The following is a 14,429-nucleotide window of genomic DNA, read 5'->3' on the forward strand; positions in this document are numbered from 1 at the left end:
CCAAATCTCTTCTAAAATAGTACTGAAGCAGTGTAATGGGACCACCATGTTGGTCCCCCTCAGTGTTCCATCCAAGGGCTCGTGTGGAGGAGGACAGTGATGGTCCGATGGGAACGCTTTAGTGGGGTCAGCGCGCACATGCTTCCAGTGCAGTTTGCAAGTGCCCGCTCAGGACTGTTCTCACGTGGGGCTGGATTTTTTGTTTCTACCCACATGAATAGCTACTTTCCTGGGCTTCCCAGAGCATTTCCTTGCTCGGAGACTCTCCAGGGCCAGGCGCGAGGGGAGCTCTGTTGGCTGTGCGTGCCGGCTCCCTTTTGAGCTGAATATCGTGACAGTTGGGCAAGGATGCTTGGAGAGCTTGCCCTCTTCCTGAGGAGCGTTATGAAGATCAGAGGAGCCCAAATCTGTCACCTTAGTATCCAGCAGGGAAGTGATGGAGAGAAGGAAGATTAGCAGTGATAGGTGAAAATAAATCCTCCTCCTCGCTTTCCCTGTGGGGGCAGCGTGTGATGGAGTTGTTCCCGGCACAGCGCTGCGGAGGGGTGGGCTTGCTCGCACCTTGCACACAGCCTCCACGGGGGCTGCTGGCGCTCCTGGGCCGTGGCGCTGCCTTCTCCCTGCTGCTCCTTCGCTACATGTTACGGGAGTGGTGGAGAATTGATGTGGCAGTTTGCATATATAAACTATTCTTGAGACAAATCCAAAGGTAAGCTTCCAGAGGGAACTCCGGGTTTGACTTTGGCAGCGCAGGCATCCTTAGCGTGAGTCGTGCTTTTGTCCGAGACAAGGTAAAAATGAAAAGTGCCCCTGGGTTCTCCGCTGGTGAGATGCTTAAGTCCCTGTGGGACCTTTGATATTGCAGATGAAATCTCTTTTATCTTCAACCTTTGTGCCTCAAATATCATACTCCCCCCCACCGCCATGGTAGAGGCAGTACAGCCATCATATGAAATGCGTAAAATGACAGAAAGTGTTATTACATCACAAGGGTAGGGTTGGAGCTGATGGGACAATATGATTCTTGCTCTTACTTTGGCATATTTTTTTGTATAACCAATTTTCACGTGAAGCCTTTTGAAGATGAGGACAAAAAAAAATTGTGCAGGTTGATCAAGTAAAAGTTGAAATTCATGAACAGTTCAGTATATTCGTGACTATTTGGAAACGTGACGTGCTGGTAATATAACATCTGAGCTTTACGTAGCCTAATCAACAGATGTGTATTCCCCCTCCCCTTATTTTCCTTTCTCCCTTTAGACTTACGAATTAGTTTTTCCCTTCAGCAGATTGTTTTTTCTTTATTTCTCCTACTTAGATACTGTAAAAAGTAATTAAGATAATCTTATCAAAGGAACATGAAACAGAAATTTAACTGATTAAATTTCAGACCAATTAGTCATACAGAAGCCTTTGTGTAGACCTTCTGTGGATTCTGCACTGCTTGTGCTTTCCATTTCCTATTGCACAACAGCACAAAGTTAGGAAATTGCATTCCACAGAGATGGTAATTAACTTTGGTAATTAAAATACCACCTTCGTAGCAGATAACCAGTCAGCTTCAGGTCAATGACAATTTTTGATGTGACCCATTTATCTACAGAAGATTGAAATGTAAGAAATAACATGCATAATTTTGCATGCATAATCATCTAACTTCACTAAGATGGTGGAACAGGGGAAGGGGGATTTGAATTTCTGTCCAGGAGACAATCCTAAATAAATATATTGTATTAATAGATATGATGTATATTGTATTCTATTAGAATACTGGTTTTTGGTTTATTAAATTGCCTTGCTCTGCATATGGATCAGATGGGGGTTTTACTGCTTTTAATGTGCTATTACTTCATACCTTTGCTTCTGAAGATTTTTAGAATCCTTAGGCAGTGTATACACTGTCTTCCATGCATTGTAACAATAGATCTCCTTTGAACGTCAATCCATTCCTTCAGTTAGGAGTATTATATTATCTATATGACCTACAATGTAGTTACATCATATAAATAGTCTACAGATTATTTGCTCTATGTGAAAAAGAGAGAAAACATGCTCTTTTGCTGTTTCACCAAGGCAGACTTAGATGATCTTGAGACATTAAAGAGGATATGAGGTCAAGAATCAGCTTGTCAGCTCCACCCCTAGAGAATTTAACTAGATGGGGAAGTAGGAAAAGCAAAGCTTTTCCGTTGTTGGAAGGACTTTGGCCATAAATTATGTTGATGATTTGCCTTGTGGAAGTAAACTTTGTTTAGAAAGAATGCGATCAAATGTACTAAAATTTATTTTCATACGCCTCCTTTAGACATAGACTGGAGGAATGCTATTTTATTGGGTGTTTTATTGCCAATATACAAGATTGATTGCTACCTGATGCTGTCTTCCATATGTAGATTAAACCAAAGCCAGAACCAAAAAATTCCTGTTCCAATACCACAAATGTTGCAGACTGAAAGAAACAGTTGTCATCAATCTGGAGCAGTATATGGGAAAGTGGTAGAAAAAAATACAAGTGAAATAAAATGCAAAAAGGTGTGGAAACAGTCTTTCTACACTAGGATATGGAGCACTTCTTGTCAGTAAGCACAGGGAAGTGGGGGAGGATAGAAGGGTGTGCTGAACGCTAATATCAGAGTAGTTCTGCAGTTATTTGGAAGTCAAAGTAAAACCTCCTGTATTTAAAGAAATGTAATTAAATATTTTTTCACAGATGTCATTATTTTCTACAGATGTTATTGCTCACTCTCTTACTTTAGTCTCCTTGGAAATAAAAGGAAGATTAGTAATGAGATGAAAGTTGACTTAAACTAAAAAGAAATTAGACCTTAAAAGGAGATTATTAATTATAGCTATCTTCAAATAAGATGGAAACAAGCCTGGAGGAAGTAGAAGATTATCAGTGTTTGTAATAACTGAGCCCAAGGTATGTGTACAATGTATTCAAAGCCCTGAAAGCCAAGGATCAGAAGAGCAGGTGGTAGGATGCAGCTAGTGAATAATCCTGTTAACCTCATCAATACTCAACTAGGCAAAAATAAGGATGGGGGGGGAAAAACGCCTGTATTGCTACTGGCAATGAAACAAAAAGGAGATCAAAGCTGTCAGAGCAGCACTGCTAAAAGTTAGCTGTGCCCAGCGCTAACAACTTTGCTACAGAAATTTACTGTGTGATTCTCTGAAATCTCTTGATCAGTACAGAATAATAAATGAGTGTATTATTAAATATTTTAAGGAACAAAATATTTAGACTGTGGTTCAAAGCTTTTTTGTCAGTATGAAATCATCAGAGATGTGATGTTCAGTGTGGTATGTCATCTGGAGAGCAGCTGCACTTAATTCTATCACTACTCAAGGCATGTGATAGCACCCAGAAAAAAGATGGCTTGGAAGGAAACTGGATTGAGTCTCTAGTGAAGCATTGTATCATCATCCGAATGACCCTTTGGGGCAGCTGGGGAAGAGGAGCTGGATGATGCGCAGCATCCTGGTGATCTGTGCTCTCATCCCGCTGCAGCCCATGCTGTTTGTCCTGGCTGGGTGCACCACTGGCTTTCTCTGAAGGCAGGAGATACTCATCCCCTGATCCCAATCATGCACCGCAGGTTCAAGACAGCCAAGCAAATACGTATTTTTAAGCCAAGTTTACTAAAATAGGACACTGTTGGTATGTGCCAGTTTCTTTCCCCCAAGTCCAAATTATTTTTTTCCTAATTTTTACTAACAAAGTATTTCAACCAAAGGAAAAAAACCCACCTTTTTCTGACTTCACTGGAGGAGGCATCTCAATGATATGTATTCCCATCTGCTTTTCATCTCCCTTCAAAAGCTTATGCCCTGCTTAAATGGGACATTTTAATCTAAGAAACTCTTTACTGAATTTTCTTTAACCTTGGGTGCCTGCTGTGAGGAGCCCTCTCTAGAAGTGGGGTTATGTGCCCCCAGGTTTCCAGGGAATGTAGCTTCTGTTCGAAGTGGTCTGGCAAAAGGAGCCCTATTTCAAAGGCATCTGCTTGATTTATGTTCAGAGCTGAGTTTTCTTCCCCCTTGCTGATGCCCCAGAGGAGTACCTGGCCATCTCTGGAGTGGGGGTAATACCAAGCTGGGAAAAGCCTGGAATGACGAGCTCCTCACTCACCTTTTCTACCTTTAAAGTCCTTTTTGTGTGTGTGTGTGGTTTTTTTGGGTCAGAGGCATGGGATTACATGGACAGTGCCTGAAGAGAAGAGGAAAGGTACTTTCATACCACTTATCTCCCAAGTTTCTGCTCTGCGCAGAAGTTATCTGTTACAGATAATAGGAAAAGAAATTGCAGTTAATGAATAAGGGACTTGACTAGTGCTTATTACCCAGACAAGGCTCAGGGTAAATGACATAGCCCAAGACAAGTAGAAAAGTTAGCCTGAATACAACTCATTGTGACAAAATCAAGAGGGTTTAGGAAATTATTAAACCTTTTTGAAAGTGGAAGTTCAGGGCTTTCACTGTGAATATTAATGTCTCCCATAAAAAGAGCTTTTTGTTCATGAAGTCCAAGATCATACAATCAGTAGAAATTCAAAATTAATCTTTATTGTATGATAAAGGACCAAGAGAAGATAAAAGAAAAGATGTACTTGAAGGGAAAAGTCTACCAGGGATATAATGCTATCGTACAAAAATATTCTAACATCTATGGTTCCTTCTAGAATTTGCTGTGTGGAGAGTAAGGTTTTACTTACTAAGATTGTGGTGGGGTTTGTTTTTATTTTGTATTTGATGAGTGGGAGATCCAGGGAACCCTTGCAAGATGGGGTGGTTTTCCCATTTGCCTGCATACGTCCCATGACACATGTGTAGAGTTAACAAACCTGTATCACAGAGACAAAACTGTTAAATAATGAAAGTATTCTGGGGGGATTTCAAAAGGTGAAACTGGAAGGTCCAGAGCCCAAATAAAGTACTGAATAAGACAAGGAGCCAAACAGCGTTGCTCCCCTGGCTTTGGAGCTCTCTCATAGCTCTTCCTGGTTGCCTTTGCAGTCTGTGGTGGGGTCTCCTCCCTCTCTCCCTCCCTCCCGCTTCGTGACTAGGGCTCATCATGGGTTCCTGGTCTGCTGGTCCCACTCATGGTTTGTAGCTTCACTTGTCCTAGATGAGCTGCAGCATCCTGAGTGCAGTGAGCAGCCACACCCCGACCTCATGTCTTCATTCTTCCGGAGCTGTTCAGGCTCCTCTGGTAGGACGATGACTGGAGCAATTGGAAACAGTAAATGACATGCTGGTGTGAGGTAGCACAGCTGTTGGTGAGATCCTGATGATCATCATCTTCTGGAAGCAGCAAATGTGCATGCAGTTACTTCTGTGTTTGAGCTCTCAAGCTCAGTAACACCACAATGTATTAATTCTTCCTAGCGCTGAGGGATCATTCCATTGCAGCCTGCCCTGACAAGTAGGAGAGTGAGGGTGAGAGCCGCAGAGTCTGATGCTGCAGCTGCTCACAGAAGCAATCTGTTCTGTACCATTTAATTTGCTAATAACCAGTAATTTACAGCGAGGCTCTATTGTCTTAATAGGAATACTAATGAAATCTGGCCTCTTCTTTCTGAATGTAGGAAGGTCACTAGTGATAGTTCTGCTGTTTCTTCTGTGGAGTTGTCTGCCATGTCTTGTTGGTGGGGATAAGAGGATGCTAATAAACTGTATGGACTCTTCATTGGTCTAGTCAGAAGTTAAAATTAATGCAGGTTTTATATTTCCTATATTGCTTGTTAGGCTCTCTAGGAAGCTTATGGACAAAACCTGCTATGTAATGTGAAATGTTTTGAGTAATCTTGTCATGCAATTAGCTTGTATGAATCTTAGCTGTGGACTTCATGGCAATGAAAAACTGAATCTGCCCTCTTTTGTGGGCTTTTGTTGTTGTTTGTTTGGGGTTTTTTCCTCTACTTGTTTGCACTGCCTGAAAATCCAGTCTGAATTAGTATTTTGCTGCAACTGAAGCAGAACTTAGTAATAAGAAACCTCATTTCAGACCACAATGTTTTTGTATTTGAACTTCAGCAATTGATTTTTATTTTTTTTTCCATGCTTGGCAACCTGATCATTTTTAAAATTTAAACAGTGTTTTGCTTCCCTAACCCATTTGAGCTCAGGGCTCTTCCAAAAAGTTGTGGGGCATTTTGAGGTCTTTGGAGCCAAATAGAGAAGCCTTAGAAATAGCTGTTTAACCTGTCACCTGCACAGATGAAAGCATTTTCCAGAACGCTAAAAGCAAGGTATTTGTCTTGCATTCATGGCTTGTAAAAATGTTCTAGTGGGTATGATATAGAAAATAAGAAATGGCTTCAATTCCATAGTGGTGTAGTCGGGTTCCTCAAGTGAAAGCAACTGCCATATTGCAAATAAAATAATTTTGCCCTCTTACATCTTACTGTGAAATGCAGGTAAGTATCCGAGTAGCCCCCCGTGACTCGAGTGCTCTCTGCATGCTTTAAGAACATCACCCGTGTAAGCATCTGCTGCACTGGGACTATGGAGGGGCCACGAGAAGGATGTGAATGAAGTAGCTGGATTGTTTCCAGCTGGATTCGGTCTGCAGCCGGTCCCTGTGGTTGTGCTGACAGAAACCTCGAGGAGAGCCCGTTTGAGGAAAAAGAACAGTGTAATTACTTCTGACAACAAGGAGGGTGGAAGAGCAAAGAGTTAGAGCTGGAGTACGAGAAGCTCATCACCAAACTGTCCTCAGGGCCAGCGTGGTGCTGCACTGTGGAGAAGAACGCAGGTCACTCCTTGTTCTCCTTGGAGAGTTCTCTGTATCTGGGAATTTTAAAGTGAGTAATAGGCACGGGAATTGTTATTTGTTGGAGCAGTAATAATCCAGCAGGATATGTGGTTAACGAAGTACATCACTCCACGCTTCTTGCGTAGCTGATGGCTTATGATTCATCTCATGTTGCAAAGCCCACATGTGTTATTTGAACAAGTTACACGGCCCTTAGAGAGGTGGTGTTCAGTCAGCCTTTGCTCTCTATTTGGAAAAGTCTCTTGAGCAAACAAATAATTGAGATGTACACATCTCTAATGTATAGGACAACGCAGATCTACACAACATTGTGTTGTGTATGTTGCAAGAGAAGCAAAAAGATTTTTAGTGCAACCCTGTCTTCTAGGAGATGGAAACCACTGCTGCTGTAGTTGGATTTCTGTCAGCTAGATGAGAACCGAGCCTGCTGGGGAGCCTGAGGACATCTGTATGGCGTGCATCCTCGGTAATTTTGTTCAGGTCTCAAGTCTAACATTAAAGAATTAATCTTTTTTGTTGTTGTTGTTAGAGGAATTTAAGAAGAACTGTGTTAACAAGTTGCACAAAGGTTGGAATTATATGTATTTTTTCTAGTACTTGAGAATTAATGAAATTTGTGCTTTCTTATAGGTCTGTTGCCAAAGTGTGCCTAGACCTATCTTAAATTAGACTGTATGAACTTGGGCGTAGGAGCAATCTTCTTTTATTCTGTGTTAGCTCAAGGAGATTTTTGTCAGCAGTGGGCCTCTTGCATGTTACAGACAGATTTAAAGTCTCATATAATTTGGCACAAGCATACGTGGCGGTCTGTAACATAATGATAACACAGTGCTTAGTTGGAGATGGCAGGTGCAAATGCTTTATAAAGAGGTATTAAATTCATTTTGATAATAGGTGAACTGAAACTGCAGCCACTTTAAACTAGGGGACCAGACCCAAATTCTGCACCTGCACTGTGATGCTTTTTGTAGTTTACAGGAAACAATCCCTGGATGGTCTTGTAGCTATTTTCAGTAGTGGGCTGGATTTTGAATGGATTCATTTCACCTAAATTCAGCTGTGGATGGCCAGGTCTCCATGGAATTAACTCTCCATCCTGTTGCTTGTTTTGTTAGTTGCTCATTTCCTGAAACTCTTGGTATAACACTGAGATGGCAGCTATGGCTGTGTCTGGATGGCATCGCAGTAGGGGAGAGCGGTGGCCGAAGGAGATGGGCTCCACTTTGTCCCATCTGGCTGAGCCCGTGGGTATCCCTGGAAGTCCTGAGAACAAATCTCTGCCATAAACGACACCTGCGTCTTGCTCAGTATGGTTTTTCTCTACAAGAGCCATCACCGGTAATGTGGAACAGGGGGAGGCATGCTCTTAAAATGAATTGTAAGCTTCCAGCGACTCTGCTTTTCATTGTGCTGTTGTGTTCCTGGCAGCTTTTGTGCCAGTGCTCCATGTTTTCCGCGGCTGGTGGAGCTGAGTGCAGGTCTTAATTGTAAACGCTGCTCTTGGAGCTCCATGAAGTTGTAGGACGAGTGATTCATAGCAGCCCAATGCGGTCAAGTTGGTGGCCTCTCCTTCAGCATCATGTATTAATTGGAGCTGATGGTATCTAAAATGAATTAAGTGTATATACAATAGAGATTTTTTTTTCACCAAATTCAGAACTTCTTTATATTTATTGGTTCCCATTTGCAAAATAAGACTTGTTGAAAACTCAAGGCACTAGTTTGTATTTTAGAAGTGCCAGAGCTAATCTGTTGTTAGTCCTTTCCGAAATCATCCCGATGTGAAAATGAGCACCAATGAATCAATGTAAGAATGATCACATGGGTTTCACTGCATTTTCTGAAGCCTCTCAGATCTCACACCTCTTTGCATCTCAGCCAAATTTCCAGAAAAAGTGTGCGTGTGGGTGGAAGGAAAAAAAAAAAAAAAGTCATCAGAATGAGGTTTGGTGAGGGAAAACGCTGGGCTCCTGGCCTGGAAAATGTGGGACCTGTGAGCTGAAGTGCCAGCCGTGGCTGATACATCACAGAGAACAGGGACAGGTGAATCCCAGATGATTTAGGACATAGTGAGTGCAGCATTGATTTCATTCAACTTTCCATAGGAGAAATAGCCCAGCTGTTTTCCTTTAGATTTTGCACAGGTTTCAGCCTATCAACTTGTTTAAAAGCCTTATGGGAAAATAAATGCAGTAAGAGGGAGTGTACTGTGAGTGAATGCGTCACTTAATTGTTTATTAATATGAAAAGAGTGCAGTGTTAATAACAAATCTTACACTTCTGTTAGCTGCAGTGAGAAGTTAGCTAAGTTACGTGAGATATATGTTTAGTTCCAGATGTTGTACAACTTTTTATCCAGTGCAGGGCAGATCTTAGGAGTTGCTGAGTATCTTCATCACTTGAAGGCTGATGAGAGCTGAGGGCTGTCATCACCTTGAGGGACCAAGTCTTGCATACCTATGAATGGAGCATGTGCTTGCTCTTTCATAGCATATTGGTGAAAATCTGTTGTAGACCTAAATATCATGGGTCAGGAGCGCCACAGATGCTGTGATCTTAAGGTATTTTTCAGTGTAGTCAGTTTTAATGACATTTGAAAGAGGCAACTGGTCTGAGGATAAGTATGATAGGGTGACATATGGCATAGCAGATATGGGTTTACCTCCTGCAGCTTGTCTTCATGTTTGACTCGAGCAGAGTAGAAGGGAACCTGCCTGGTGAGAATATTTGATTCTGTCTTTTTGCATATGTATTTCACCTAGGGATGGTGTTTTCCTAAGAGTGCTTATCCCTGCTGAAAATGAACATATTTTATTTTACATCATTGAAGCAACAATGTGGGGAATAAACCTTAATGTATGAATAACTCCGTGTGTGTGCAGGGGCTCTGCACCGTTCCTTATCTGAAGGTTTGAATCAAAACTCATGCCAGAGCATGAAAAAAATGGGTTTGAAGGCAAGCAGCACTGCCAGTGTTTGCCTTATTTTTCATCCCTTGTACCATAAGCGATTGAGGTTATGAGGAAGTTCCTCATCATGTGTCTTTAGTCACTATTATCTGATTATGATCACATTGCAATGAAATAATGTAAACTGCAAACTGAATCTCTGGGGCTGCTGGGCAGGTGCTACCTCAAGGGCATAGTTAGACCCGAGTCTCCGCTGGGTAGCGTATGCTGGGGGGAGTGTGGAACAGGCATCGCAGGGGCTTCAGCTGGTGTCCAAAAACCTGCTCCCACGCAGCCCACGGATGCGGAGCACCCGCCCTTCCCATGTGCAGGGACTCTTAGCTGAGTGGCATTCCCTTGTTTTGTTAAACCTACAATTTATTTTCTCCTCTGTTGGAAAAGCTGAGAAGTAAAACTTAAAAAAGATCACTTCTTGTTGAAAATATGCAGGCAAAAGTATCATGGTTGAAAAATGGAACTCTGAAGGCAACATAACAAAAAAATTCTGGAGGCTTTCAGATTCTTACTGATAACCTGTAAACACGTATGAAAATTGTGTATATGTATGCATTTACAAAATTGTCCTTTTTCCCAAAAAAATCTTTTTTCATTATAAAAAGCTGTAAAAACCTGATGGAAAAGCTAGATGACAGAAAACAGCCAATTCTCAATATCACTTTATGCTGCTGTAACACCCAAATGCTGAAGGAGCTATATAAACACCTAGGAAACCACAATCTGTCTTGAAAAGCCTACAAGTAAAAGTAGATTTTCAAAGACATAAAAGGTAGATTGGTGTCTGGCTCTTGCTGAAAATCACTGAGTACCTCAGTCTGCTGAGCATTGTTGAAAATCCCACCCAAAGCCCTTCTCTGTTCGCATGGAACAACAGGAGTATGCAGTAAAAGATCTGACAGCATCTTTCTACCAACTGTTTTCTTTGTAAGTCACTAATATTTCTTCTTAAAGATCGCATGTGATACTGAAAATGTATTAGTGGGCGGGTTACAGACCAGAGGATGCATTAAAAAAAAAATACTGAAAAATAATAATAAAAAAGGCTGCAGCCGGCTGGTTTCCATCTCCTCCCTGGCTGAATTAAGAAAGATGTTTTTCTCCCCAGTGCTCTTCTTTCTCCCTCCTTTCCATTTTCTGCATTATGTTTCCTCCTCCAGACTGTGGCGGTGGAGCTGAATGCTGATGAGACCATTGGCAGTCTGTCCCCAGACAGAACTTCTTAAGGTCATTTCTCCTGGTTCTCGATTGCTTGACCTGCTCGTTTCTCTTCCCCAGCTATGGTAGGCTACCCAATTATACGCTGTTATTTTTATGATACTTGCTTGTCCTTCTCAGCCTTAATCTTCCTTTATTGTCAGGAACACTCACAGTCTCTGTAGTCTAGTTAGAGCTAAAGTTCATAAGAGAAATGTTTTAAATTGACAGTTTCAAACGAACAATCAGGAGTGCAGGCGGTGATGAGGTGCAGTAGGCTTTCCGTGGACGCAGGTAGAAGGGAGTCGTAGCACTGATGCAGTGATGCACTCGCTGCTGGTGAGCTGTGCTGGCACCGATGCATCCTTAGGATGCAAACTACCTTTGAAGGGAAGGTTGCACATACCTGCCCATCGCAGACAACCTGGGCAGGGTTGTGTTGGTTTTATGATGGTGTAGTTGTATATATAAGTAACACTTTTATGGGTCTGATTCTAGTTTTCCTAGACTTGATAAAATACACATCTGTCTCTGTTCTCCATTGCAGGCAAAGTCTGGGGTTTGTTGCTATGTTTTGTCAGTTTTATTCCAAATTCTACAGCCCTTCTGTACACAGTCGCTAGCTGAGTAAGATCATCAATTATTTATTATTATGCTGGTTGTGTGGTTTGTGCAGTGGTCACTGGGCAGGAGAGGTGTGGGGAGAGCGAGATGACACGTCTGAGTGTTGAAACATGAGCTCTGCTGTCCTCTGATGTGTGAGGTCCACATACTGTGAAACGGCATCATAAACTGGTGAAATAAATTCCCTTATATCAAATGCACTTCTTCATTCTAGCAAGGATAAGCTCAGCATCAATAAAAGAAAATTGCTCTGAGACCGTATCTGCAAGTTACCTGTGTGGACCTGCAAGTATTCCATACGCAGCATTTCGCAAGCCGGCATACGCAACGTGCGCTGAGCAGGCTGGGTGGGCTCCGCACGGGAAGGCGTGTGCCGTGGTCTGGGTGCGTGCTGCAAAGCAGGTATCTTAAGAAAATGGGCAAATGACACAAATTCTACTTCTTTTGGTACAGCGACACCTCTTCATCTTCAACCCCATTAACCACTTGCTCATCTCCCAAGGAACTACTTGCTGTAGCTTCTGCTGTGTTTCCCAGCCGTGCTGATGTGCGCACAAGGTCCAAATCGCCCCCAGGGCACCGCGGGGTCAGAAGGGATGAAGCTCGTCCAAGGCCTGGCTGTGCTGACCCCAGCAGAGTTGCAGGATGGATGGAATTGGCCCCCGTTCTGCTCTTCAAGGCTTTCAGAGTTGTCTGAGTAAAAGGGGACGTGAATGCATCATACTTCAAGTATTTACAATTCTCAAATGCCTAAGAAGCTTTTTAAAGGTCAATCTAATTAGGACGAAGTTTGTTTGTACCAATGTAAAATAGTTACTATTATTGGAAATTCATTCCAATGCAATATATGGCATTTTACTTACAGTCTGCATTTTAGGTTTGTATGCTTAATTTGGAAAGTGAAATGATCTTTCAGTTCCATAATGTCTTACTTAAAATGGCATTTTAATCAATAATGAGTTTTTTTGCTACAATTAAAAAAAGATTCATTCTTCCTGATGCAAAATAATTAATCAAAGTTTTTGCATAAGAAGGATTTTTTGTATTGAAAATAAAATTGCCTAGACCTATAACAGCCACGTTATTTAGTGTGTCTGTTTTTGATTGCCAGCTTATGGGAACAAAATCCTTTTTTCTGTAATTTAAGGATGCATTTGAATTCAGTTTGAAAGACTAAATTTCATGATGTGTTGCCCTTAAAGGCTATAAAAGTTGAGATGTATTTGTGCGTCTCCATAAGAACACCAAAGTGAAAGGTAAATTAGGTTTTTCTTTTAGTTTCTTTTCATACCTGAAGGGCTCTGCCTGCTGCCCGTGTGTCTCCTGCAGACCAACCTGCTGGCCCAGGCCTTGCCCACCAGAGGGGACTTCAGCCCTTACAGCCCTCAACTGTCCTAAACGTAGGTACTACATGGAGGAGGGCAGGGGACAGGGAGGGCATTTTTAGTCTTGTTCCACCAACTGCTGTTGCCTTGGTGGCTTTCTTGTCATCTGAAAGCTTAGAGCCAAGTCCAAAGCGTTCCTGTAGAGGAGTGAACGAGAAGCTTGAGGAACAGTGTTTGGTCCTTCCAAGCAGAGGGACTTCTCTCTGAGTCAACATTTAACACCGCTGGCAGCAGGGCTTTCTCTTGGTTTTTCTTTCTAGTAGTCTTTGACGCTGTTTTCCTAATGTGAAACTATAGAAATTTTATGTTATCTGAATTCTGTAAAATCATAGAAAGAGATGAAATGTTGTAAAACAGGGGAAAAAAATATCTCTTTTGGGTAACTGAGTTTCTTGGACATACTAAATACTTTGGGTTTGCTCCAGGTGTTCACATAGCTTCTAGCTCTGTTGAAGAGGAGCAGTTTGTCCTGCATGGCTGGAATTTTCCTCTCCCGGTACATGGCCAGTCTCCTCTGCCAGCCTGTTCATGGATCAGGGAACGTTGATCCCAAAACATCCGAATAACTGCACAGTAATAAGCTCTCATTCAGTATATTTTAGAGAGCATACCTAAATGTAATGAGAATATGACCTACAGAAAGAAAGATATTAAAGAATCGTATGCATATCTGTAGCCAAGATGAAAAATTATGAACAGCAAGAAAAAGGTAGTCTTGAAGTTTGGAACAGAACAGGAACTAGGGGCTGTGTCCTTTCCTCTGTTCCTTACTGGCACCTGACTCCAGAAAATTTCAAGGACTCATAGGACTAGTTTGGAGCCTGGTTTAACCAAAGCAGTATAAAGAGTAAAGGGTTCCTTTTTTTTTCTAGGAGAGTGTATTTTTGTCAATCGTAAGAAAAGTGAAGTTGTTCTTGCTTAAATATGCATGGTAAAATTTAATGTTTTAGCAGCATCATAAAAATAATTACTATCTCAGTGTCAGGCATAATTATTGCAGGTGTGAATGGAAATACACAGCATCATGTTGTCTGAGACATAAGTATTTCAAGTATTTATAATTTAAAAAAGCCCAACCGTCTCAAGTCATTTCACTGTTGCAGTGAGGCTATGTGCAGTGTTGCTGCCAGGATTGCAGCTTTTCCAGGCTTCTTGTGTTCAGCATGGTGAAATGAACGTGAGCCAGCAGTGTGCCAAGGTGGCCAACAGCATCCTGTCTTGTGTCCGAAACAGTGTGGCGAGCCAGTGACCGTCCCTGGCACTGGTGTGGCCGCACCTTGAACCCTGGGTTCATTTTGGGGTTCGCTTCAAGAGTGACATAGAGGGGCTGGAGCGTGTCCAGAGCCGGGCAGGGGCTGGGACACAAGGCTGAGGGGGGGCGGGGGGAGCTGGGGGGGTTCAGCCTGGAGAGGAAGGGCTGGGGGGGCTGATCGCTCTCGGCAGATGCCTGGCAGGGGTGTGGGTGGGGTGGGGGGGGAT

At 42.3% G+C, this 14,429-nt stretch overlaps 1 protein-coding gene across 4 annotated transcripts in view; it reads left to right on the forward strand.

Moving 5' to 3' along the window:
- Positions 1-14,429, forward strand: part of CNTN4 (contactin 4) — a 339,145-nt gene that overhangs the window by 80,211 nt on the left and 244,505 nt on the right. The window contains exon 1 of one of the 4 annotated variants that reach the window (XM_037386328.1): positions 7,152-7,247. The exons of 2 other annotated variants lie outside the window; for them this stretch is intronic. The gene's annotated coding sequence lies outside the window, so the exon portion shown is untranslated. Of the gene's footprint in view, positions 1-7,151; positions 7,248-10,918; positions 11,028-14,429 lie in introns of those variants that run through there. One more of the 4 variants, XM_037386330.1, reaches the window with a different exon arrangement.

The sequence above is a fragment of the Falco rusticolus genome, chromosome 4 (genome assembly GCF_015220075.1).
Source record: "Falco rusticolus isolate bFalRus1 chromosome 4, bFalRus1.pri, whole genome shotgun sequence".
NCBI classification, from domain to species: Eukaryota; Metazoa; Chordata; class Aves; order Falconiformes; family Falconidae; genus Falco; species Falco rusticolus.